General features: G+C 47.0%; 1 long non-coding RNA gene across 1 annotated transcript in view; it reads right to left on the bottom strand.

The window, feature by feature from the left end:
* Positions 1-16,900: 16,900 nt before the first annotated feature.
* Positions 16,901-25,454, bottom strand: part of LOC140411624 (uncharacterized) — a 39,876-nt gene continuing 31,322 nt past the window's right edge. The window contains exons 2-3 of the long non-coding RNA XR_011940903.1: positions 20,338-20,663; positions 16,901-18,063 (exon numbers count right to left, since the gene is read on the bottom strand). This is a non-coding gene — a long non-coding RNA (uncharacterized lncRNA). The remainder of the gene's footprint in view (positions 18,064-20,337; positions 20,664-25,454) is intronic.

The following is a 25,454-nucleotide window of genomic DNA, read 5'->3' as shown; positions in this document are numbered from 1 at the left end:
GTGTGGGTGTATGTTTCCGAGTATGAGTGAGTGTGAGTGGGAGTATGTTTCTGAGTATGAGTGAGTGTGAGTGAGTGTGTGTGGGTGTATGTTTCTCAGTATGAGTGAGTGTGAGTGTGTGTGTGTGGGTGTATGTTTCTGAGTATGAGTGAGTGTGAGTGTGTGTGTGTGGGTGTATGTTTCTGAGTATGAGTGAGTGTGAGTGAGTGTGTGTGGGTGTATGTTTCCGAGTATGAGTGAGTGTGAGTGAGTGTGTGTGGGTGTACGTTTCCGAGTATGAGTGAGTGTGTGTGGGTGTATGTTTCCGAGTATGAGTGAGTGTGAGTGGGTGTATGTTTCTGAGTATGAGTGAGTGTGAGTGAGTGTGTGAGTGTATGTTTCTGAGTATGAGTGAGTGTGAGTGAGTGTGTGTGGGTGTATGTTTCTGAGTATGAGTGAGTGTGAGTGAGTGTGTGTGGGTGTACGTTTCTGAGTATGAGTGAGTGTGAGTGAGTGAGTGTGTGTGAGTGTATGTTTCTGAGTATGAGTGAGTGTGAGTGAGTGTGAGTGAGTGTGTGTGGGTGTATGTTTCTGAGTATGAGTGAGTGTGAGTGAGTGTGTGTGGGTGTACGTTTCTGAGTATGAGTGAGTGTGAGTGAGTGTGTGTGGGTGTATGTTTCTGAGTATGAGTGAGTGTGAGTGTGTGTGTGTTGGTGTATGTTTCTGAGTATGAGTGAGTGTGAGTGTGTGTGTGTGGGTGTATGTTTCTGAGTATGAGTGAGTGTGTGAGTGTGAGTGGGTGTATGTTTCTGAGTATGAGTGAGTGAGTGTGAGTGTGTGTAGGTGTATGTTTCTGAGTGTGAGTATGAGTGTGTGTGTGTGGGTGTATGTTTCTGAGTATGAGTGAGTGTGTGTGGGTGTATGTTTCTGAATATGAGTGAGTGTGAGTGAGTGTGTGTGGGTGTATGTTTCTGAGTATGAGTGAGTGTGAGTGAGTGTGTGTGGGTGTATGTTTCTGAGTATGTGTGAGTGTGAGTGAGTGTGTGTGGGTGTATGTTTCTTAGTATGAGTGAGTGAGTGTGAGTGTGTGTGGGTGTATGTTTCTGAGTATGTGTGAGTGTGTGTGAGTGTGTGTGTCGGTGTATGTTTCTAAGTATGGGTGAGTGTGAGTGAGTGTGGGTGGATCTATGTTTCTGAGTATGAGTGAGTGTGAGTGAGTGTGTGTGGGTGTATGTTTCTGAGTATGAGTGAGTGTGAGTGAGTGGGTGTGGCTGTATGTTTCTGAGTATGAGTGAGTGTGAGTGAGTGTGTGTGGGTGTATGTTTCTCAGTATGAGTGAGTGTGAGTGAGTGTGTGTGGGTGTATGTTTCTGAGTATGAGTGAGTGTGTGTGGGTGTATGTTTCTGAGTATGAGTGAGTGTGAGTGAGTGTGTGTGGGTGTATGTTTCTTAGTATGAGTGAGTGAGTGTGAGTATGAGTGAGTGTGAGTGAGTGTGAGTGAGTGTGTGTGGGTGTATGTTTCTGAGTATGAGTGAGTGTGAGTGAGTGTGAGTGAGTGTGTGTGGGTGCATGTTTCTGAGTATGAGTGAGTGTGAGTGAGTGTGTGTGGGTGTATGTTTCTGAGTATGAGTGAGTGTGAGTGAGTGTGTGTGGGTGTATGTTTCCGAGTATGAGTGAGTGAGAGTGAGTGTGTGTGGGTGTATGTTTCTGAGTATGAGTGAGTGTGAGTGAGTGTGGGTGGATCTATGTTTCTGATTATGAGTGAGTGTGAGTGAGTGTGTGTGGGTGTATGGTTCTGAGTCTGTGTGAGTGTATGTTTCTGAGTATGAGTGAGTGTGAGTGAGTGTGTGGGTGTATATTTCTGAGTGTGAGTGAGTGTGAGTGAGTGTGTGTCGGTGTATGTTTCTGAGTATGAGTGAGTGTGAGTGAGTGTGTGGGTGTATATTTCTGAGTGTGAGTGAGTGTGAGTGAGTGTGTGTCGGTGTATGTTTCTGAGTGTGAGTGAGTGTGTGTGGGTGTATGTTTCTGAGTATGAGTGTGTGTGTGTGGGTGTACGTTTCTGAGTCTGAGTGAGTGTAAGTGAGTGTGTGTGGGTGTATGTTTCTGAGTATGAGTGAGTGTAAGTGTGTGTGGGTGGGTGTATGTTTCTGAGTATGAGTGAGTGTGTGTGGGTGTACGTTTCTGAGTATGAGTGAGTGTGAGTGAGTGTGTGTGGGTGTATGTTTCCGAGTATGAGTGAGTGTGAGTGAGTGTGTGTGGGTGTACGTTTCTGAGTATGAGTGAGTGTGAGTGAGTGTGTGTGGGTGTACGTTTCTGAGTATGAGTGAGTGTGAGTGAGTGTGTGTGGGTGTATGTTTCCGAGGATGAGTGAGTGTGAGTGGGTGTATGTTTCTGAGTATGAGTGAGTGTGAGTGAGTGTGTGTGGCTGTATGTTCCTGAGTATGGGTGAGTGTGAGTGAGTGTGAGTGGGTGTATGTTTTTGAGTATGAGTGAGTGTGAGTGAGTGTGTGTGGGTGTATGTTCCTGAGTATGAGTGAGTGTGAGTGAGTGTGAGTGGGTGTATGTTTCTGAGTATGAGTGAGTGTGAGTGAGTGTGTGTGGGTGTATGTTTCCGAGTATGAGTGAGTGTGAGTGGGTGTATGTTTCTGAGTATGAGTGAGTGTGAGTGAGTGTGTGTGGGTGTATGTTCCTGAGTATGGGTGAGTGTGAGTGAGTGTGTGTGTGTGTATGTTTCTGAGTATGTGTGAGTGTGTGTGGGTGTATGTTTCTGAGTATGAGTGAGTGTGAGTGTGTGTGTGGGTGTATGTTTCTGAGTATGGGTGAGAGTGTGTGAGTGTGTGTGGATGTATGTTTCTGAGTATGAGTGAGTGTGAGTGAGTGTGTGTGGGTGTATGTTTCTGAGTATGAGTGAGTGTGAGTGTGTGTGTGTGGGTGTATGTTTCTGAGTATGAGTGAGTGTGAGTGAGTGTGTGTGGGTGTATGTTTCTGAGTATGAGTGAGTGTGAGTGTGTGTGTGGGTGTATGTTTCTGAGTATGTGTGAGTGTATGTTTCTGAATACGAGTGAGTGTGAGTGAGTGTGTGTGGGTGTATGTTTCTGAGTATGTGTGAGTGTATGTTTCTGAGTATCAGTGAGTGTGAGTGAGTGTGTGTGGGTGTATGTTCCTGAGTATGGGTGAGTGTGAGTGAGTGTGTGTGGGTGTATGTTTCTGAGTATGAGTGAGTGTGAGTGAGTGTGTGTGGGTGTATGTTTCTGAGTATGAGTGACTGTGAGTGAGTGTGTGTGGGTGTATGTTTCTGAGTATGAGTGAGTATGAGTGAGTGTGTGTGGGTGTATGTTCATGAGTATGAGTGAGTGTGAGTGGCTGTATGTTTCTGAGTATGAGTGAGTGTGAGTGAGTGTGTGTGGGTGTATGTTTCTGAGTATGAGTGAGTATGAGTGAGTGTGGGTGGATGTATGTTTCTGAGTATGAGTGAGTGTGAGTGAGTGTGTGTGGGTGTATGTTTCTGAGTATGAGTGAGTGTGAGTGAGTGTGTGGGTGTATGTTTCTGTGTGTGGGTGTATGTTTCTGAGTGTGAGTGAGTGGGTGTGAGTGTGTGTGGGTGTATGTTCTGAGTATGGGTGAGTGTGAGTGAGTGTGTGTGGGTGGATCTATGTTTCTGAGTATGAGTGAGTGTGAGTGAGTGTGTGTGGGTGTATGTTTCTGAGTATGAGTGAGTGTGAGTGACTGTGTGTGGGTGTATGTTTCTGAGTATGAGTGAGTGTGAGTGAGTGTGTGGATCTATGTTTCTGAGTATGAGTGAGTGTGAGTTATTGTGTGTGCGTGTATGTTTCTGAGTATGAGTGAGTGTGAGTGAGTGTGTGTGGGTGTACGTTTCTGTGTGTGGGTGTATGTTTCTGAGTGTGAGTGAGTGGGTGTGAGTGTGTGTGGGTGTATGTTTCTGAGTATGGGTGAGTGTGAGTGAGTGTGTGGGTGTATGTTTCTGAGTATGAGTGAGTGAGTGTGTGGATCTATGTTCCTGAGTATGAGTGAGTGTGAGTGAGTGTGTGTGGGTGTATGTTTCTGAGTATGAGTGAGTGTGAGTGAGTGTGTGTGGGTGTATGTTTCTGAGTATGAGTGAGTGTGAGTGAGTGTGTGTGGGTGTATGTTTCTGAGTATGAGTGAGTGTGAGTGAGTGTGTGTGGGTGTATGTTTCTTAGTATGAGTGAGTGAGTGTGAGTATGAGTGAGTGTGAGTGAGTGTGAGTGAGTGTGTGTGGGTGTATGTTTCTGAGTATGAGTGAGTGTGAGTGAGTGTGAGTGAGTGTGTGTGGGTGCATGTTTCTGAGTATGAGTGAGTGTGAGTGAGTGTGTGTGGGTGTATGTTTCTGAGTATGAGTGAGTGTGAGTGAGTGTGTGTGGGTGTATGTTTCCGAGTATGAGTGAGTGAGAGTGAGTGTGTGTGGGTGTATGTTTCTGAGTATGAGTGAGTGTGAGTGAGTGTGGGTGGATCTATGTTTCTGATTATGAGTGAGTGTGAGTGAGTGTGTGTGGGTGTATGGTTCTGAGTCTGTGTGAGTGTATGTTTCTGAGTATGAGTGAGTGTGAGTGAGTGTGTGGGTGTATATTTCTGAGTGTGAGTGAGTGTGAGTGAGTGTGTGTCGGTGTATGTTTCTGAGTATGAGTGAGTGTGAGTGAGTGTGTGGGTGTATATTTCTGAGTGTGAGTGAGTGTGAGTGAGTGTGTGTCGGTGTATGTTTCTGAGTGTGAGTGAGTGTGTGTGGGTGTATGTTTCTGAGTATGAGTGTGTGTGTGTGGGTGTATGTTTCTGAGTCTGAGTGAGTGTAAGTGTGTGTGTGTGGGTGTATGTTTCTGAGTATGAGTGAGTGTAAGTGTGTGTGGGTGGGTGTATGTTTCTGAGTATGAGTGAGTGTGAGTGAGTGTGTGTGGGTGTACGTTTCTGAGTATGAGTGAGTGTGAGTGAGTGTGTGTGGGTGTATGTTTCCGAGTATGAGTGAGTGTGAGTGAGTGTGTGTGGGTGTACGTTTCTGAGTATGAGTGAGTGTGAGTGAGTGTGTGTGGGTGTACTTTTCTGAGTATGAGTGAGTGTGAGTGAGTGTGTGTGGCTGTATGTTTCCGAGGATGAGTGAGTGTGAGTGGGTGTATGTTTCTGAGTATGAGTGAGTGTGAGTGAGTGTGTGTGGGTGTATGTTCCTGAGTATGGGTGAGTGTGAGTGAGTGTGAGTGGGTGTATGTTTTTGAGTATGAGTGAGTGTGAGTGAGTGTGTGTGGGTGTATGTTCCTGAGTATGAGTGAGTGTGAGTGAGTGTGAGTGGGTGTATGTTTCTGAGTATGAGTGAGTGTGAGTGAGTGTGTGTGGGTGTATGTTTCCGAGTATGAGTGAGTGTGAGTGGGTGTATGTTTCTGAGTATGAGTGAGTGTGAGTGAGTGTGTGTGGGTGTATGTTCCTGAGTATGGGTGAGTGTGAGTGAGTGTGTGTGTGTGTATGTTTCTGAGTATGTGTCAGTGTGTGTGGGTGTATGTTTCTGAGTATGAGTGAGTGTGAGTGTGTGTGTGGGTGTATGTTTCTGAGTATGGGTGAGAGTGAGTGAGTGTGTGTGGATGTATGTTTCTGAGTATGAGTGAGTGTGAGTGAGTGTGTGTGGGTGTATGTTTCTGAGTATGAGTGAGTGTGAGTGTGTGTGTGTGGGTGTATGTTTCTGAGTATGAGTGAGTGTGAGTGAGTGTGTGTGGGTGTATGTTTCTGAGTATGAGTGAGTGTGAGTGTGTGTGTGGGTGTATGTTTCTGAGTATGTGTGAGTGTATGTTTCTGAATACGAGTGAGTGTGAGTGAGTGTGTGTGGGTGTATGTTTCTGAGTATGTGTGAGTGTATGTTTCTGAGTATGAGTGAGTGTGAGTGAGTGTGTGTGGGTGTATGTTCCTGAGTATGGGTGAGTGTGAGTGAGTGTGTGTGGGTGTATGTTTCTGAGTATGAGTGAGTGTGAGTGAGTGTGTGTGGGTGTATGTTTCTGAGTATGAGTGACTGTGAGTGAGTGTGTGTGGGTGTATGTTTCTGAGTATGAGTGAGTATGAGTGAGTGTGTGTGGGTGTATGTTCCTGAGTATGAGTGAGTGTGAGTGGCTGTATGTTTCTGAGTATGAGTGAGTGTGAGTGAGTGTGTGTGGGTGTATGTTTCTGAGTATGAGTGAGTATGAGTGAGTGTGGGTGGATGTATGTTTCTGAGTATGAGTGAGTGTGAGTGAGTGTGTGTGGGTGTATGTTTCTGAGTATGAGTGAGTGTGAGTGAGTGTGTGGGTGTATGTTTCTGTGTGTGGGTGTATGTTTCTGAGTGTGAGTGAGTGGGTGTGAGTGTGTGTGGGTGTATGTTCTGAGTATGGGTGAGTGTGAGTGAGTGTGTGTGGGTGGATCTATGTTTCTGAGTATGAGTGAGTGTGAGTGAGTGTGTGTGGGTGTATGTTTCTGAGTATGAGTGAGTGTGAGTGACTGTGTGTGGGTGTATGTTTCTGAGTATGAGTGAGTGTGAGTGAGTGTGTGGATCTATGTTTCTGAGTATGAGTGAGTGTGAGTTATTGTGTGTGCGTGTATGTTTCTGAGTATGAGTGAGTGTGAGTGAGTGTGTGTGGGTGTACGTTTCTGTGTGTGGGTGTATGTTTCTGAGTGTGAGTGAGTGGGTGTGAGTGTGTGTGGGTGTATGTTTCTGAGTATGGGTGAGTGTGAGTGAGTGTGTGGGTGTATGTTTCTGAGTATGAGTGAGTGAGTGTGTGGATCTATGTTCCTGAGTATGAGTGAGTGTGAGTGAGTGTGTGTGGGTGTATGTTTCTGAGTATGAGTGAGTGTGAGTGAGTGTGTGTGGGTGTATGTTTCTGAGTATGACTGAGTGTGTGGATCTATGTTTCTGAGTATGAGTGAGTGTGAGTGAGTGTGTGTGGGTGTATGTTTCTGAGTATGAGTGAGTGTGAGTGAGTGTGTGTGGGTGTATGTTTCTGAGTATGAGTGAGTGTGAGTGAGTGTGTGGATCTATGTTTCTGAGTATGAGTGAGTGTGAGTTAGTGTGTGTGGGTGTATGTTTCTGAGTTTGAGTGAGTGTGTGTGGGTGTATATTTCTGAGTATGAGTGAGTGTGAGTGGGTGTGTGTGGGTGTACGTTTCTGAGTATGAGTGAATGTGAGTGAGTGTGTGTGGGTGTATGTTTCTGAGTATGGGTGAGTGTGAGTGTGTATGTGGGTGTATATTTCTGAGTGTGAGTGAGTGTGAGTGAGTGTGTGTCGGTGTATGTTTCTGAGTGTGAGTGAGTGTGAATGAGTGTGTGTGGGTGTATGTTTCTGAGTATGAGTGTGTGGGTGTATGTTTCTGAGTCTGAGTGAGTGTGAGTGAGTGTGTGTGGGTGTATGTTTCTGAGTATGAGTGAGTGTGAGTGTGTGTGGGTGGGTGTATGTTTCTGAGTATGAGTGAGTGTGAGTGAGTGTGTGTGGGTGTATGTTTCTGAGTATGAGTGAGTTTGAGTGAGTGTGTGTGGGTGTATGTTTCTGAGTATGTGTGAGTGTGTGTGGGTGGGTGTGAGTGTGTGTGGGTGTATATTTCTGTGTACGAGTGAGTGTGAGTGAGTGGGTGTGGGTGTACGTTTCTGAGTATGAGTGAGTGTGAGTGAGTGTGTGTGGGTGTATGTTTCTGAGTATGAGTGAGTGTGAGTGAGTGTGTGTGGGTGTATGTTTCTGAGTATGAGTGAGTGTGAGTGAGTGTGTGTGGGTGTATTTTTCCGAGTATGAGTGAGTGTGAGTGAGTGTGTCTGGGTGTATATTTCTGAGTACGAGTGAGTGTGAGTGAGTGGGTGTACGTTTCTGAGTATGGGTGAGTGTGAGTGAGTGTGTGTGGGTGTATGTTTCCGAGTATGAGTGAGTGTGTGTGGGTGTATGTTTCCGAGTATGAGTGAGTATGAGTGAGTGTGAGTGTGTGTGGGTGTATGTTTCTGAGTACGAGTGAGTGTGAGTGAGTGGGTGTGGGTGTACGTGTCTGAGTATGAGTGAGTGTGAGTGAATGTGTGTGGGTGTATGTTTCCGAGTATGAGTGAGTGTGAGTGGGTGTATGTTTCTGAGTATGAGTGAGTGTGAGTGAGTGTGTGTGGGTGTATGTTTCTCAGTATGAGTGAGTGTGAGTGTGTGTGTGTGGGTGTATGTTTCTGAGTATGAGTGAGTGTGAGTGTGTGTGTGTGGGTGTATGTTTCTGAGTATGAGTGAGTGTGAGTGAATGTGTGTGGGTGTATGTTTCCGAGTATGAGTGAGTGTGAGTGAGTGTGTGTGGGTGTACGTTTCCGAGTATGAGTGAGTGTGAGTGAGTGTGTGTGGGTGTATGTTTCCGAGTATGAGTGAGTGTGAGTGGGTGTATGTTTCTGAGTATGAGTGAGTATGAGTGAGTGTGTGTGAGTGTATGTTTCTGAGTATGAGTGAGTGTGAGTGAGTGTGTGTGAGTGTATGTTTCTGAGTATGAATGAGTGTGAGTGAGTGTGTGAGTGTATGTTTCTGAGTATGAGTGAGTGTGAGTGAGTGTGTGTGGGTGTATGTTTCTGAGTATGAGTGAGTGTGAGTGAGTGTGTGTGGGTGTACGTTTCTGAGTATGAGTGAGTGTGAGTGAGTGAGTGTGTGTGAGTGTATGTTTCTGAGTATGAGTGAGTGTGAGTGAGTGTGAGTGAGTGTGTGTGGGTGTATGTTTCTGAGTATGAGTGAGTGTGAGTGAGTGAGAGTGGGTGTACGTTTCTGAGTATGAGTGAGTGTGTGTGGGTGTATGTTTCTGAGTATGAGTGAGTGTGAGTGTGTGTGTGTTGGTGTATGTTTCTGAGTATGAGTGAGTGTGAGTGTGTGTGTGTGGGTGTATGTTTCTGAGTATGAGTGAGTGTGTGAGTGTGAGTGGATGTATGTTTCTGAGTATGAGTGAGTGAGTGTGAGTGTGTGTAGGTGTATGTTTCTGAGTGTGAGTATGAGTGTGTGTGTGTGGGTGTATGTTTCTGAGTATGAGTGAGTGTGTGTGGGTGTATGTTTCTGAATATGAGTGAGTGTGAGTGAGTGTGTGTGGGTGTATGTTTCTGAGTATGAGTGAGTGTGAGTGAGTGTGTGTGGGTGTATGTTTCTGAGTATGTGTGAGTGTGAGTGAGTGTGTGTGGGTGTATGTTTCTTAGTATGAGTGAGTGAGTGTGAGTGTGTGTGGGTGTATGTTTCTGAGTATGTGTGAGTGTGTGTGAGTGTGTGTGTCGGTGTATGTTTCTGAGTATGGGTGAGTGTGAGTGAGTGTGGGTGGATCTATGTTTCTGAGTATGAGTGAGTGTGAGTGAGTGTTTGTGGGTGTATGTTTCTGAGTATGAGTGAGTGTGAGTGAGTGGGTGTATGTTCCTGAGTATGAGTGAGTGTGAGTGAGTGTGTGTGGGTGTATGTTTCTGAGTATGAGTGAGTGTGAGTGAGTGTGTGTGGGTGTATGTTTCTCAGTATGAGTGAGTGTGAGTGAGTGTGTGTGGGTGTATGTTTCTGAGTATGAGTGAGTGGGTGAGTGGGTGTCAGTGTATGTTTCTGAGTATGAGTGAGTGTGAGTGAGTGTGTGTGGGTGTATGTTTCTGAGTATGAGTGAGTGTGAGTGAGTGTGTGTGGGTGTATGTTTCTGAGTATGAGTGAGTGTGAGTGAGTGTGTGTGGGTGTATGTTTCTGAGTATGAGTGAGTGTGAGTGAGTGTGTGTGGGTGTATGTTTCTTAGTATGAGTGAGTGAGTGTGAGTATGAGTGAGTGTGAGTGAGTGTGAGTGAGTGTGTGTGGGTGTATGTTTCTGAGTATGAGTGAGTGTGAGTGAGTGTGAGTGAGTGTGTGTGGGTGCATGTTTCTGAGTATGAGTGAGTGTGTGTGGGTGTATGTTTCTGAGTATGAGTGAGTGTGAGTGAGTGTGTGTGGGTGTATGTTTCCGAGTATGAGTGAGTGAGAGTGAGTGTGTGTGGGTGTATGTTTCTGAGTATGAGTGAGTGAGAGTGAGTGAGTGTGGGTGTATGTTTCTGAGTATGAGTGAGTGTGAGTGAGTGTATGTTTTTGAGTACGAGTGAGTGTGAGTGAGTGTGTGTGGGTGTATGTTTCTGAGTATGAGTGAGTGAGTGCGGGTGTACGTTTCTGAGTATGAGTGAGTGTGAGTGAGTGAGTGTGTGGGTGTATGTTTCTGAGTATGAGTGAGTGTGAGTGAGTGGGTGTATGTTCCTGAGTATGTGTGAGTGTGAGTGAGTGTGTGTGGGTGTATGTTTTTGAGTTCGCGTGAGTGTGAGTGAGTGTGTGTGGGTGTATGTGTCTGAGTATGAGTGAGTGTGAGTGTGTGTGTGTGGGTGTATGTTTCTGAGTATGAGTGAGTGTGTGTGGGTGTATGTTTCTGAGTATGAGTGAGTATGAGTGAGTGTGAGTGGGTGTATGTTTCTGAGTATGAGTGAGTATGAATGAGTGTGAGTGGGTGTATGTTTCTGAGTGTGAGTGTGAGTGTGTGTGGGTGTATGTTTCTGAGTATGAGTGAGTGTGAGTGAGTGTGTGTGGGTGTATGTTTCTGAGTATGAGTGAGTGTGAGTGAGTGTGTGTGGATTTATGTTTCTAAGTATGAGTGAGTGTGAGTGAGTGTGTGTGGGTGTATGTTTCTGAGTACGCGTGAGTGTGAGTGAATGTGTGTGGGTGTACGTTTCTGAGTATGAGTGAGTGTGAGTTAGTGTGTGTGGGTGTATGTTTCTGAGTATGAGTGAGTGTGAGTGTGTGTGGGTGTATTTTTCTGCGTATGTGTGAGTGTGAGTGAGTGTGTGTGAGTGTGTGTGGGTGTATGTTTCTGAGTATGAGTGAGTGTGAGTGAGTGTGTGTGGGTGTATGTTTCTGAGTATGAGTGAGTGTGAGTGAGTGTGGGTGGATCTATGTTTCTGAGTATGAGTGAGTGTGGGTGGATCTATGTTTCTGAGTATGAGTGAGTGTGAGTGAGTGTGTGTGGGTGTATGTTTCTGAGTATGAGTGAGTGTGAGTGAGTGTGGGTGGATCTATGTTTCTGAGTATGAGTGAGTGTGGGTGGATCTATGTTTCTGAGTATGAGTGTGTGTGAGTGAATGTGTGTGAGTGTACGTCTCTGTGTATGAGTGAGTGTGAGTGAATGTGTGTGGGTGTATGTTTCTGAGTGTGAGTGAGTGTGTGTGGGTGTATTTTTCTGCGTATGTGTGAGTGTGAGTGAGTGTGTGTGAGTGTGTATGTGTGTATGTTTCTGAGTATGAGTGAATGTGAGTGAGTGTGTGTGGGTGTACGTTTCTGAGTATGAGTGAGTTTGAGTGAGTGTGTGTGGGTGTATGTTTCTGAGTATGAGTGAGTGTGAGTGAGTGTGTGTGGGTGTATGTTTCTGAGTATGAGTGAGTGTGTGTGGGTGCATGTTTCTGAGTATGAGTGAGTGTGAGTGAGTGTGTGTGGGTGTACGTTTCTGAGTATGAGTGAGTGTGAATGAATGTATGTGGGTGCATGTTTCTGAGTGTGAGTGAGTGTGTGTGGGTGTATGTTTCTGCGTATGTGTGAGTGTGAGTGAGTGTGTGAGTGTGAGTGAGTGTGTGTGTGTGTGTATATTTCTGAGTGCGAGTGGGTGTGTGAGGGTGTCTGTTTCTGAGTATGAGTGAGTGTGAGTGTGTGTGAGTGAGTGTGTGTGGGTGTCTGTTTCTGAGTATGAGTGAATGTGAGTGAGTGTGTGTGGGTGTACGTTTCTGAGTATGAGTGAGTTTGAGTGAGTGTGTGTGGGTGTATGTTTCTGAGTATGAGTGAGTGTGAGTGAGTGTGTGTGGGTGTATGTTTCTGAGTATGAGTGAGTGTGTGTGGGTGCATGTTTCTGAGTATGAGTGAGTGTGAGTGAGTGTGTGTGGGTGTACGTTTCTGAGTATGAGTGAGTGTGAATGAATGTATGTGGGTGCATGTTTCTGAGTGTGAGTGAGTGTGTGTGGGTGTATGTTTCTGCGTATGTGTGAGTGTGAGTGAGTGTGTGAGTGTGAGTGAGTGTGTGTGTGTGTATATTTCTGAGTGCGAGTGGGTGTGTGAGGGTGTCTGTTTCTGAGTATGAGTGAGTGTGAGTGTGTGTGAGTGAGTGTGTGTGGGTGTCTGTTTCTGCGTATGTGTGACTGTGAGTGTGTGTGTGTGGGTGTATATTTCTGAGTATGAGTCAGCGTGAGTGAGTGTGAGTGTGTGTGGATGTATGTTTCTGAGTGTGAGTGTGAGTGACTGTGGGTGTATGTTTCTGAGTGTGAATGAGTGTGAGTGAGCGTGAATGACTACCACAGCTGGTTTCACGGCACTCTCTCATGAGACGCTGGTTATATTTTTATCTGTAGATTTTGTGGCCTGGATCTTTTTACCAGCTGTCACCTTGACAACAACAGCTATAGCGAGCAATATTTGCCCAGAGATGGAAAAAGAATCCGAAAGCATCTGGTGTTGCTTTTCTACAATTTGCCAGCAACCTTTCCTTGAAGTTATTCACTCCTCTGGCTCTGACCTCCCATTAAGTCAAATCCGGATAATATTTTTCCTTCATTCTTAGGATGTTGCGTGTCACAGGCAAGGCGGGTGTTTACTCTCCGTCCTCCGTCACCCTGGTCTTGTTAGGCCACTCCAGGGGGAGTGCTGTACCATGTGAACGCATCAGTGTGGGTTTGAGCTCACCGCTGGGAAACATGTAGCTCTGGAATGTCTTTCTTGAAAGAAACCTGTTTGTAGATAATGATTACCTATTAAATCATGGATGGGTGGGTGAACGTGAGAGGATACTTTGAAATCATATCTCAACAATGGAGCAGCTAGTCTAGAACAATACTGGGATTAGAAAGGTTCAATTATGAGGATAATTTGCACAGTCTAGATTTGTAATCCCATGAGTTAAAAAATTTAAGGAGGTGATCTAATTGAGGTATTTAAAATGATTAAAGGGCAGCATGGTAGCGCAAGTGGTTAGCACTGCTGCCTCAGTACCGTAGGCAGCAGCGCTAACCACTGAGTCACCATGCCGCTCCTTAATGTCCAAAAATGAGCAGGTTAACGGGGCAGCACGGTGGTTAGCACTGCTGCCTCATGGCGCCGAGGTCCCAGGTTTGATCCCCGCTCTCGGTCACTGTCCATGTGGGGTTTGCACATTCTCCCCATGTTTGCATGGGTTTCGTCCCCACAACCCAAAGATGTGCAGGGTAGGTGGATTGTCCACGCTAAATTGCACCTTAATTGGAAAAAATGAATTGGGCACTCTAAATTTATAAAAATAAAAATAAAATGATTAAAGGATTCAATAGGGTAGAAAGCGGGCAGGGTTCCGTGGTCCCGCCGGCAGTGCGTTCCCGCCCGTGGGTATCCCAGCGGCATGGGGTGGCTTCAATAGGAAATCCCATTGACAAGGAGTGGGAACACAGAATCCTGCCGCCAGGTGAACAGCGCAGCCAAATTGTCCATTCTGTCCAGCAGCAGCAGCGGGGTGGACTCGCAATGGAGAATCCCGCCCACTATTTAATCTATGGGAGAGTTCAGAACAAGAGGACAGAGCTTTCAAATTACAGGGGTGATGTCAGACAGATTACTTCACCGATGACTAGTGAGAGTGTGGAACGGTCTGTCCTGTGGTGTTGCTGGGGCCGCCGTGGGGTGGGGGGCGGGTAAGGGTGCATGTGTATGTGTCTGTCTGTCTGTCAATTGGAAATTTCACTACAGATTTCCATTTCTATTAAAGATGTACAGAACCAAGGCAGGAAATTGGAGTTAAAATGCAGATCAGCCATTATATCAAACAGTGCGGCAGAACTGGCTGGAGGGGCTGAATGGCCTAATCCTGCTGCTCCCTGACACCCGGTCCCTGAGACAGTGCTGGAATGTCATCAGGTATTCATGTTGGGTGGAATCTTTCCAAAAAATGACCATGTGTCAGGTTCAGTCAGAACACCGGCACATTCCTCCCCAGCGAAACAGGTTTCCCGACGAGATCTTCCCTCACTTCACCATTTTTCTGAAGGGGGGCGTGTTTTGTGACGCCATTGTGAGGGGAGAGCCTAAACACCTCCCCTTCCCACGGGCATCCTCTTTGATGGGATGCTCCTCCCTGGCCCCTGCCCGAACATAGATCACCGGCGACGGGGCCCTACCAGCGGGCCGCCCAAATGGGCTGCCCCTTCAGGCCCTGCTTCCTTCAGACCCTGCCCCTGGTAGTGCCGTTCTAGAAGTACCAACCTGGCACTGTCAGGGTGCCAGGGGACAGTGTCAGAGCCCCAACCACCTGTGGGCTACAATAGCCTCCAAGTCCCCCGGTGTGGTCATCACATCTGCAGGTGTCCGTTTTGGAGACCAGTAGTGATTTCCGCTGACACCACGTCACGCCGACGGATGGGAACATACCACATCCCTGGAAGATTAGGCGTTAAGCTGATTTTTAACATTACAATATATTTAAATGAATGGTAATTAGATTCTTGCCCTCGCTGGGCATGAACCTGATTATGTCTGCTGGGAGGGCCTAACATTGCAAACTGTTTTGTGCCCGACACAAATCCCGTTTCAGAACTCTCCAAGACTTTCCCCACCATACCGGGATTAGTACCGGGAGCACTTCAGCCCCCATTATCGGTTACTCAAACTGTTTTATAACTAACCTGAACCATAAGCAGGGAGCTCGTGACGAGGCTGTTCCAGGATCCAAGTCAACAGGTGCCGGAATGTGGCGACTAGGGGCTTTTCACAGTAATTCATTGAAGCCTACTTGTGACAATAAGCTGTGATTATTATTATTATTATGTTGCACTCTTAGTTCACTTGCTAAGTGAGAAAGTGACTGCATTGTGAATGAATGGTGTCTGGTACCTGTAGGTAGTGTCCATACTTCCCTGAATCCTGTCACTATGCATTCAACTCGTTGCCAGGCATGGGCAAACCCAATGGTTAGGAGAGCAGCCACTTCCTTGTACCCCCCCCCCCCCCCCCACACCCACCCACCCACACATTTTGTAGCATCCAGGAGATGACTTAACTAATCTTTGCTCTGGTTGGCACTGTGCCCTTCAGTGTTCCCGAGATAAGGAGGGCACGGGAAGGAGGGCATGTTCCTCATGGTAGAATTCCTAGTTCTCATTGCTCCCCAGCGACCTCTACTGGCGAATGTGTAGGTGCTGTGTCAGCCCGATGCCGCTTTGTAAAAATTCATTTTCAGTGTGTGGGTGTCGCTGGCTAGGGCAGCATTTATTGCCCAAATTGCCCTGGAGAAGATGGCGGTGAACCCCCTTTTTGAACTGCTGAAGTCCATATGGTGTAGGTACACTCACAGAGCTGTTAGGGAGGGTATTCCAGGATTTTGCCCCAGCGACAGTGAAGGAATGGTGATATATTTCCAGGGCAGAATGGTGAGTAACTTGGAGGGGATTCTCCAGATGGTGGGTTCTCAGGTATCTGCTGCCCTTGTCCTTCTAGATGGTAGTGGTCGTGGGTTTGGAAGGTGCTGTTGAAGGAAGCTTGATGAGTTGCTTCAGTTAATCTTGTCGATGGCACACATGGCTGACACTGTGCATCGGTGGTGGAGGGAGCGAGTCATAGAATCATAGCATTTACAGTGCAGAAGGCTGTTTAGCACTGGGCTAAATCGCTGGCTTTGAAAGCAGACCAAGGCAGGCCAGCAACACGGTTCAACTCCCGTCTCAGCCTCCCCGAACAGGCGCCGGAATGTGGCAACTAAGGGCTTTTCACAGTAACTTCATTTGAAGCCTACTTGTGACAATAAGCGATTTTCATTTCATTTTTCAGAAGGAGGCCATTCGGCCCATTGAGTCTGCACCGGCTCTTGGAAAGAGCACCCTACCCAAGCCCACATCTCCACCCTATCCCCGTAACCCAGTAACCCCACCCAACACTAAGGGCAATTTTGGACACTAAGGGCAATTTATCATGGCCAATCCACCTAACCCGCACATCTTTGGACTGTGGGAGGAAACCGGAGCACCCGGAGGAAACCCACGCACACACGGGGAGGATGTGCAGACTCCGCACAGACAGTGACCCAAGCCGGGAATCGAACCTGGGACCCTGGAGCTGTGAAGCAATTGTGCTATCCACAATGCTACCGTGCAGCCCTGAATGTTGAAGGTAGTGGATGAGGTGCCATTTATGTGGACTGCTTTATTCCGGATGGTGTCGAGTTTCTTGAGTGTTGTTGAAGCTGCACTCATCCAGGCAAGTGGAGAGTATTCCATCACACTCCTGACTTGTGGTCTGGAATATCTTCTCAAGAAGGAAAATTAAGGGCAGCACGATGGTGCAGTGGTTAGCACTGCTGCCTCACGGCGCTGAAGTCCCAGGTTCGATCCCGGCTCTGGGTCACTGTCCGTGTGGAGTTTGCACATTCTCCCCGTGTTTGCGTGAGTTTCACCCCCACAACCCAAAGATGTGCAGGGTAGGTGGATTGGCCACGCTAAATTGCCACTTAATTGGAAAAAATAATTGGGTACTCTAAATTTATAAAAAGAGAAGGAAAATTAGATGCTCGCTCAGACATAAGCTACTGAATCAGGCCGCTGATAGGCTTGTTGTTTGAGATATCAGACAAGACACTGGCAATGGACAAAGAGTCAATCCAAATTAATCAAGAAATAAATGCTCTGTCAAGAAAGTCTTTCCTTAAAGAAATGGATTTAAGGAGCTTCACGTGAGCTGAATTTGTTAACCTGTTCATGATGATTAGGTACCTCAACTCCAATGAGTTTTCACTATTTTTGTCTATTTTTCCTGGCTATGCTCACAATCTGATCTATTATTGGTTGTTTGTGTATCGAGAATTGGAAAGTAGGGAAATTTTGCTGAACCCTTCTTGTACCTTGGTTCGACCAGTCGGAAGAGTACTGTGCGCATTCTGATCACCATATTATAAGAGGATATCGAGGCAGTGGAGAGGGTGCGGAGAAGATTTAATGGATGATACAAGAAATGAATGAATAGACAGATCAGGAAAGGAAAGACAGGCCGGGTCTACTTTCACTTGAAAAGAGAAGTCTGAGGGGTGACCTAATAGAGATCACTAAAATCTCAGATAGAGTGGATACAGACAGAATATTTCCTCTTGCGGGGAAGAGCCGGGCTAGAGGCCGTCAATATATGAGAGTCACCAAGAAATCCAGTGGGGAATCCTTGAGGGTGGCACGGTAGCACGGTGGTTAGCACTGTTGCTTCACAGCACCAGGATGCCAGGTTCGATTCCCGGCTTGGGTCACTGTCTGTGCGGAGTCTGCACATCCTCCCCGTGTCTGCGTGGGTTTCCTCCGGGTGCTCCGGTTTCCTCCCACAAATCCCGAAAAACGTGCTGTTAGGTGAATTGGACATTCTGAATTCTCCCTTTGTGTACCCGAACAGGCACCGGAATATGGCGACTATGGGCTTTTCACAGTAACTTCATTGCAGTGTTAATGTAAGCCTACTGGTGACACTAATAAAGATTATTATTAATAATAAAAAAAGAACATCCTCACCCGGAAAATAGTGAGAATTTGGAACTGACCAAAACAAATAATATGGATAAGTCGAAGAGGAAACTAGACAAACATATGAGGGAGAAGGAACTAGGGGGATGATGATAGATTCAGACGAGTGAAGACAGGAGGGACACGAATGGAGAACATGGCCTGTTTGTGTGCTGTACATCCTTTGTAATCTGGTGTAATCTAGAAACAATGATGTTGACAGTTTCCAAGGGGTAGTTTGACGAGGCTCCACTGTCAGTGTGGGCTCTCCTCGCACTTAAGCCTGGTCTGGAATCTGTGGTATAAGACCATTGGCCTGATTCTCACTGGCTCGTTGCTCTCTCTCTCATCAATAACCAATGCATTCGGCCAACAACCACTGACACTGAAACAGATGAACCATTCGTTGTCTTGTTGCTATTCACGGGATCTTGCTGTGCACAAATTGACCGCCGCGTCTCGCGAAATTACAACAGGGACTGTGCTTCGGAAGCAACTCATTTGCTGTGAAGTGCTCGGGGTCGTGCTGAGGTGGCGAGAAGCCCGAACTACGAATTCTTTCTTTCGTTACATGAGCCGCCAAGGCAGGTTTTAGAGCTGGGGAACAAAGAAATGTAAACAGCCTGGATCAGAAAGGGTTAAAACAGTAGCTTGCCTATTAAAACAAAACACATCACACACGCAGTCACTTGACAACACACAAAGCTACCTTGGCAACAGTTCAAAATGTACTAGGCAACTGAGTGTTTCTATTGAGAGAAAACTGGGGTTTAAATAAACGTGTTCTATAACATTCCTCCAGCCTGTCTCCACCCCACCCCCAGCCCTGTGGGATTCACAATGGAACAGGTCCCTCCACTGCGACTCAAGTCTTCTCGCCTGGATCGCAGTAAACAGGAGCAAGGCCTTTTAATTCTGTCTCCCACCCCCAACCACACTGTGTACATCTGGACCAAAACACAGCTTGACCTCCGGCCATACCCACCCCCAACGATGCCCCAGTTGGGCCCCATCCCCCTTGCTTTTCGGAACTCCCTCTGGTCTCAGCGACTCCTGCCTGCTTGGAGTGGGGGTGGTGTGGGGAGGGGGGGCTGGGGAAGGAAGGGAGTAGGAGGTAAGGGGCCAGAGGAGGGGGGTTTAGCTGACTGGAGGCTGGGAGAGAGAGGAGGTTAAGGGTGGCTGAAGGAAGACTGGCAACAACATTGGGCTGAGGGGAGTTGGCGCCATGCCAAGCCCTGGAGTACTAAGCTTTCAGCTCTTGGCTCTGTAAACTGGTTTCAGCGAAGCTTCCTGTTTGGTTTCCCAGCAGACCCCACCCTCTACCCCCCCCCCCCCCCCCCACCTCTCCTCTTGGCTGATTGCCAGGCCCGCTGGGACCTCAAATAGAATGAGCACAGAAAAGAGCTGTTTTTCTCTTTTTCTCTCTCTGTCTTTTTGCAACCGTGTCAATAACATCACCTCCACCGACACCATTTACTGGGAGTCTCCGCTCTAAACTGACTTCAGACTCGTACTCGAATCTTGCAAATCATAATACCCTCAACACCAGCAGCCACCCCCCCCCCTCCCCCAGCCCCCCCACCTCCTCCCCCAGCCCCCCTCTTCCTTTTCGATGGAAGTAGAGTGGAAAATGGGAGTGGAGGTTGGGGTACAGGGGTCCTTGGTGAGTATGGTAGCGTTGTAGTTACATTATTGGGCCAGTATATTCAGCTGCAACATGGTTTCCAACCCCACCGAGCGAGGTACCCTCAGAAATGTGACTTCCTTGCAGAAAGTAATCCTAGAACCTAAAAATCCTGGTGTCAGTAAAGTGGTGACACTGAAACTGTCAAATTGTCAGAAAGACACAATTGGTTCAGAGGGCGGCACAGTGGCGCAGGGGGTTAGCACTGCTGCCTCACTGCGCCGAGGTCCCAGGTTCGATCCCGGCTCTGCGTCACTGTCCGTGTGGAGTTTGCACATTCTCCCCGTGTTTGCGTGGGTTTCGCCCCCACAACACAAAGATGTGCACGTTAATAATAATATAATAATAATAATCACTTATTGTCACAAGTAGGCTTCAATGAAGTTACTGTGAAAAGCCCCTAGTCGCCACATTCCGGCTCCTGTTCGGGGAGGCCGGTACGGGAATTGAACCCGCGCTGCTGGCCTTGTTCTGCATTACAAGTCAGCTGTTTAGCCCACTGTGCTAAACCAGCCCCGTTAGGTGGATTGGCCACGCTAAATTGCCCCTTAATTGGAAAAAATGAATTGGGTACTCTAAATTTATTAAAAAATAGATAAAGACCCAATTGGTTCAGGAATTTCCTTTTGGGGAGGAACCAACTGCAACATGCATTCCTATAGCACTGTTTTTAAAAAAAATTTAGACCCAATTCATTTTTTTTCCAATTAAGGGACAATTTAGCGTGGCCAATCCACCTAACCTGCACATCTTTGGGTTGTGGGGGCGAAACCCACGCAGACATGGGGAGAATGTACATTGCTGTAGCACTGTTAACATGGTAACACATCACAAGTGCTTCACAGAGGCAGTATCAGATATTTTATCCAGACCAGAACCTGCAACCAAAGAGTCAGTGAGGTTTCTGAAAAGGTGGAGGAAACAGCAGTGGTTGTTTGCAGTCAGACCGTTCCAGGAGAAATGCCAAGAACAGAACATGGGCTACTGCACCATGTTTGTTAATCTGACCAAGGTCTTTGATATTGCAGTATAGGGGTTAATTCTAAATGTGTGATTTGCGAATGAGACATAGTTTACATAATCACAGGAAGTAATGCAATACCTCATGACCTTCCTCTCTCCTGTGGAACCTCATGGCAAAGAAGCCACAGTAAGTGATGTTCCAATAAAGTTAATGTTGTCCTTACCTCAGCAGACCCTGTGAATGTTCTGTGCGAGCACAGTGAGGCCAAGAATATGATATGGTGGCAGCAAGTGAAGAGAACGTTGATGGAAAAACCTCTGCCATTGCCGGAATGCTTTGAGCAGGTTTCAATCAAGCAGAAGTGTGCCTCAATTGGCACCCTTGATTTTCCAGATATCGCACCACATCGGGCCTCGCTGAGCAGGGAGCAGGTCAATACGCTGTTATAGGTGAGGGGTGGCTATGTAGGTGACATCCTAGTCAGTTATGGGATTGCCAGAGAAAATCTACGTATGATGAAGTTATAAAATCGCTTGATGCTGCTTCAGTCTGTGAAGGAATACCATTGTTGAGTGAGCCAAATTTAACAAGTATACCCCAAAACAAGGGATACGCATGTATACATTTATCAACAATCTGTATAGACTTACAGAGAACAGGGAATATGGCAGCTTAAAAGATGAACTAATCAGAACAGAATTGTCCAGGATGAATCTGACCATTTGAAGGCGGGAGATGATTAACCTTAACAGAGGCAATTCAACTGAGCAGACAAGCTGAGGTCAGGAAGCAAAAGTCAATCGATGATTTGGGGTGACAGGGAAAACTATATCACAATGACTGACTCAGTGAAGAATATTAAATTTAAAAGCAGAGGGCAGCAAGGTGGTGCAGTAATTAGCACTGCTGCCTCACGGCGCTGAGGTCCCGGGTTTGATCCCGGCTCTGGGTCACTGTCCGTGTGGAGTTTGCACATTCTCCCCGTGGATTTCGCCCCCCACAACCCAAAGATGTATAGGGTAGGTGGATTGGCCACACTAAACTGCCCCTTAATTGGAAAAAATGAATTGGGTACTCTGAATTTATTTATAAAAAATTTAAAAGCAGAGAGGTGCCCATTCTAAAGCATGGGAAGCAGGAAGAGCGTCCATCAACCGTCACCAGCTAATTGATATTGGTGGGCCATTTTTGCAGGAAGGTGGGCCACTGTCAGGTTGTGCGCCGCAGCAAGGAGCCTGTACAGAATAAACAAAAAGAGATGCCTTTGATTGGTGACAAGATGCATGAGGGAGAAGATATCAATGATATCAAGATGCCTTTCCTTGGAGAGATCCAGGAACCGAACAGAAAGTCCGGGAGTTCTGATATTCCAGTAGGGGAAGCTAGACACAGGTGCAGCAGTTTCAGTTCTTTCTGATGCTGAACCATTGTTGGAGTTCCCTTCAACCATCATGCATAAAACAACATGGACCGGGAGGTATAGAACTCAAGGTCAAAGGGCAACTGAATTAAACCCTTCAACATCGAGAGAGAACAGCGAGAGCTGGTTGTACAGTGAAAGCATTGCCAACTTGTACTTCTCAGCAATCATTCAATTAAACTTCAAAATGGTCGAGCACCATATGAACTCTTCATGGGAAGAAGGCAGAGAACTCAATTCCCTCCTCTCTCTCTCTCACACATTCATGTCATGTGTGCAAGATGATAACTTGGACAAGTTGAGGGTCAAAGAAGATGAGTATTGATCCAGGCAGATGCGGAACTATGACAAACATCACAAGGCGTGCAACCTGTCAGAGCTCCAACCAGTGTATATTCCATACCAAACTCGTTATGGATATGTGGTTGAACAAATCCCACATACATGGTCCTACCCCATCCAAACAGATACTGGTACAGTGAGGCACAACAGATGTCCGCTAGTTGCCGCAGCAGAAGCTACTGCCTACACAGTCGAAGCTATCATCTGCCAAATCCATTAGACCAGGGATGCTACATTCATCAAAGATACGGGTGAGTACCAGATTGATGAACCTGATTCATCTGCAAATTCTCCTCCTGCCCAGCAGAGTCAGAGAGACCACCCACAGAACTCAAATCCCCAGCAAAGGAGCTGAGGACCCATTTGAGTAGACTAGTGAAACTGCCCAGCAGTTGTCGCTATAAAAAGAGATTGCAGCTAATTTGGGTGTTAAACTCTGTTGGTGTCTCTGTAATAAGAACACAAAGGAAGTCTTGACTTATTGTGTCCTACAATCACTTCTCCTATGTGTCAACTATGTATTAGCACCAACCATCTTCAGCATGTTTTTCTCCACCATGTTCTCTGGTGCCTTCTATGATGTAGATCCCAGCATCAAATCCATTGCAAACCCAGGAAACTGTTCAATTTGAGACGACTCCAGACAAACACCAAAGTCTCCAAAGACATACTTTGCAATTTCCTGTTTCCCGATAACTGTGCACTAGCTGTCGGGTTAGAACTGGATATGCAGTGCAGCATGTTCTTTGTTCTCCAATGCATGCAACACCTTCAGCCTTACAATTAGCAGGAATAAACCAGAGTCGTATGCCAGCCTACTCCAGAAAAGCCCTGTCTCGAGCCCCAAGATTTCAGTCCATGACCAGAATCTGGCAGCAGTGGATACATTATCTCGGTTCCACACCCACGCGAGCTGTCTATGTGGATGACGAGACACCACATCAGTGTAGCCTTTGGCAGATTTTGACCATAAGTCTGTGAAGGAATAGGAGTAGGTCTGCCTACCAAACTGTAGAGGAAGTCTGTAGAGGAATTTATATAGAATTTACAGTGCAGAAGGAGGCCATTCAGCCCATCGGGTCTGCACCGGCTCTTGGAAAGAGCACCCCACTTAAACTCACATCTCCACCCTATCCCCGTAAACCAGTAACCCCACCTAACCTAAGGGCTATTTAGCATGGCCAATCCACCTAACCTGCACATCTTTGGACAGTGGGAGGAAAACGGAGCATCCGGAGGAAACCCACGCACACACGGGGAGAACGTGCAGACTCCGCACAGACAGTGACCCAAGCCGGGAATCGAACCTGGGACCATGGAGCTGTGAAGCAACTGTGCTCACCACTGTGGGGTTACTGGGTTACGAGGATAGGGTGGAGGCGTGGGCTTAGGTAGCGTGCTCTCCAAGGGCCGGTGCAGACTCGATGGGCTGAAGGGCCTCCTTCTGCACTGTAAATTCTGTTCTATTCTACTTGCAGCAGAACCTCCTGGGTGCAGATTGGCCTTAGCATCACCTAACCACTTACTGGAACCCTACTAAACCCTTTTGAGAAAGGGATTTGGCAAAAGCGCCACTGAACAGACAAAGATGAACCTTCCATATGTAGAGTGCGCAGGAGGGACGTGAGGGCAGAGGATGAGGCTATCATTTCCAGTCTCCTGATCCCAGAGCTTGACCAATGGGACTGAACGTTCCGACACTCCATCCTAGTCCAGATCAAGTGCTTTTTTAGACACGGAGCAAAACAAGAGTTGGGGATATGTCGGATACCCTGGGCGGTGTCCGAAAGGGAAGGAATTGGAGCAGGGTGTACAGCAGGCCTGTTCTGAAACGCTGCCAGCTGACATTCGGCAAAGACAAAACACCTTTGTGGTTTCCCTTCTCTCGCACAGACTCCACACTGTGCGCACGGAAGGAAGATGCACAAAACTTTATAAAATCGCACTCAAAAACTTACAACCTGCAAGACTGCTAACACATAAAAAACACACCAATTAAAGGCAGCATGGTAGCATAGTGGCTTCACAGCACCAGGGTCCCAGGTTCGATTCCCCGCTGGGTCACTGTCTGTGCGGAGTCTGCACGTTCTCTCTGTACCTGTGTGGGTTTCCTCCGGGTGCTCCGGTTTCCTGCCACAGTCCAAAGACGTGCAGGTTAGATGGATTGGCCATGATAAATTGCCCTTAGTGTCCCAAAAGGTTAGGAAGGGTTATTGGGTTACAGGGATAGGGTGGAAGTGAGGGCTTAAGTGGGTTGGTGCAGACTCGATGGGCCGAATGGCCTCCTTCTGCACTGTATGTTCTATGAAGCAGAAGGCCACTAGGCCCCTCGAGTCTGCAATAAGATCATAGCTGGCACATGGCTAATTCAGGGCCATTTCATATACTTAACCCTTTATTATCAGCCACAAATCTAAGCTCTCACTTGGAATCACAAGTAGTCCTGCCTGAAATCGTATGTCAAGAAAACATTCAGCAAAGTTGATCGCTAATAGTGGGAAACCAGATAAACGAGATAAACTTCTAACCTTTTTCTCGAAACATATTTACCTGTTTAAACTTGCTGAATTTTTAAGTTTTACTAATTATACTCACAGCTTGTCCTGATTTGTAACTAAGATTCCCTCAAACTGCTATTTTCCACCTCGGGTGCAGATCGGACTGCGGTGTGTTCCAATCTCTCACTGGGTGTTGCTTTGGACATCGTGGGGCAGTGTGTAATGGAAACTAGCAAGCTGATAGCCCATTTGACATCTATCCCCAGTCAATCAGTGGGAACTGTAATGAGAGGGGGTGCAAGGTGGCGCAGTGTTTATCACTGCAGTCTCACAGCGCTGAGAACCCGGATTCAATCCCGGCTCTGGGTCACTGTCCGTGTGGAGTTTGCACATTCTCCCCGTGTCTGCATGGGTTTCACCCCCACAACCAAAAGATGTGCAGAGTAGGTGTATTAGCCATGCTAATTGCCCTTTCATTGGAAAAACAATAATTGGGTTCTCTAAATTTATAAAAATATATATATATCTATAATGAGAGGGAGCCAGGAAACTTGCTGTGGACTTGCTATCACCCATTTCACACTATCGCAGCAAGTCAATCATACTGTTTCACACCTCCTCACCCTCAAATCTATTCTTTAGTGATAGTCACAGATTATTAACTGCTGAAATACATCAGGGGCGGATTCTCTGTTCCCGACGCCAAAATCATAATTGGCGATCGGGCGGAGAATCGATTATGACGCCAGAATAGGGGTTTGCATTTCTCCGCCTCCTCCGAAATGACGTCATTGTGATGCGCAGCGCGCGCAGTCACAATGCCGTTGGCGCTTCATCAGCCGGCCCACTCACGATGCTCCGTCTCCGATGGGCGGGGTTCCCAATGGTGCGGGACACGTGTCGTCACACAAATCGTGTACCCGGCGTGGAGGCTGCGTACCATGCCGCTCGATGGGGGGCCTTCTGCGAGGACTGCGGGGACTGGTTGGGGGCGGACAGGCGGTAGCCAAGGGTTGGTACTGAGAAAGAGCTGCACTGTCACAGGGTCAGGACTGAGGGAGTGCTGCACTGTCAGAGGAT

The sequence above is a fragment of the Scyliorhinus torazame genome, chromosome 4, assembly GCF_047496885.1.
Source record: "Scyliorhinus torazame isolate Kashiwa2021f chromosome 4, sScyTor2.1, whole genome shotgun sequence".
Classification (NCBI taxonomy): domain Eukaryota; kingdom Metazoa; phylum Chordata; class Chondrichthyes; order Carcharhiniformes; family Scyliorhinidae; genus Scyliorhinus; species Scyliorhinus torazame.
The sequence above is the reverse complement of the archived record's forward strand: the minus strand, read 5'-3'. Positions and strand labels throughout refer to the sequence as shown.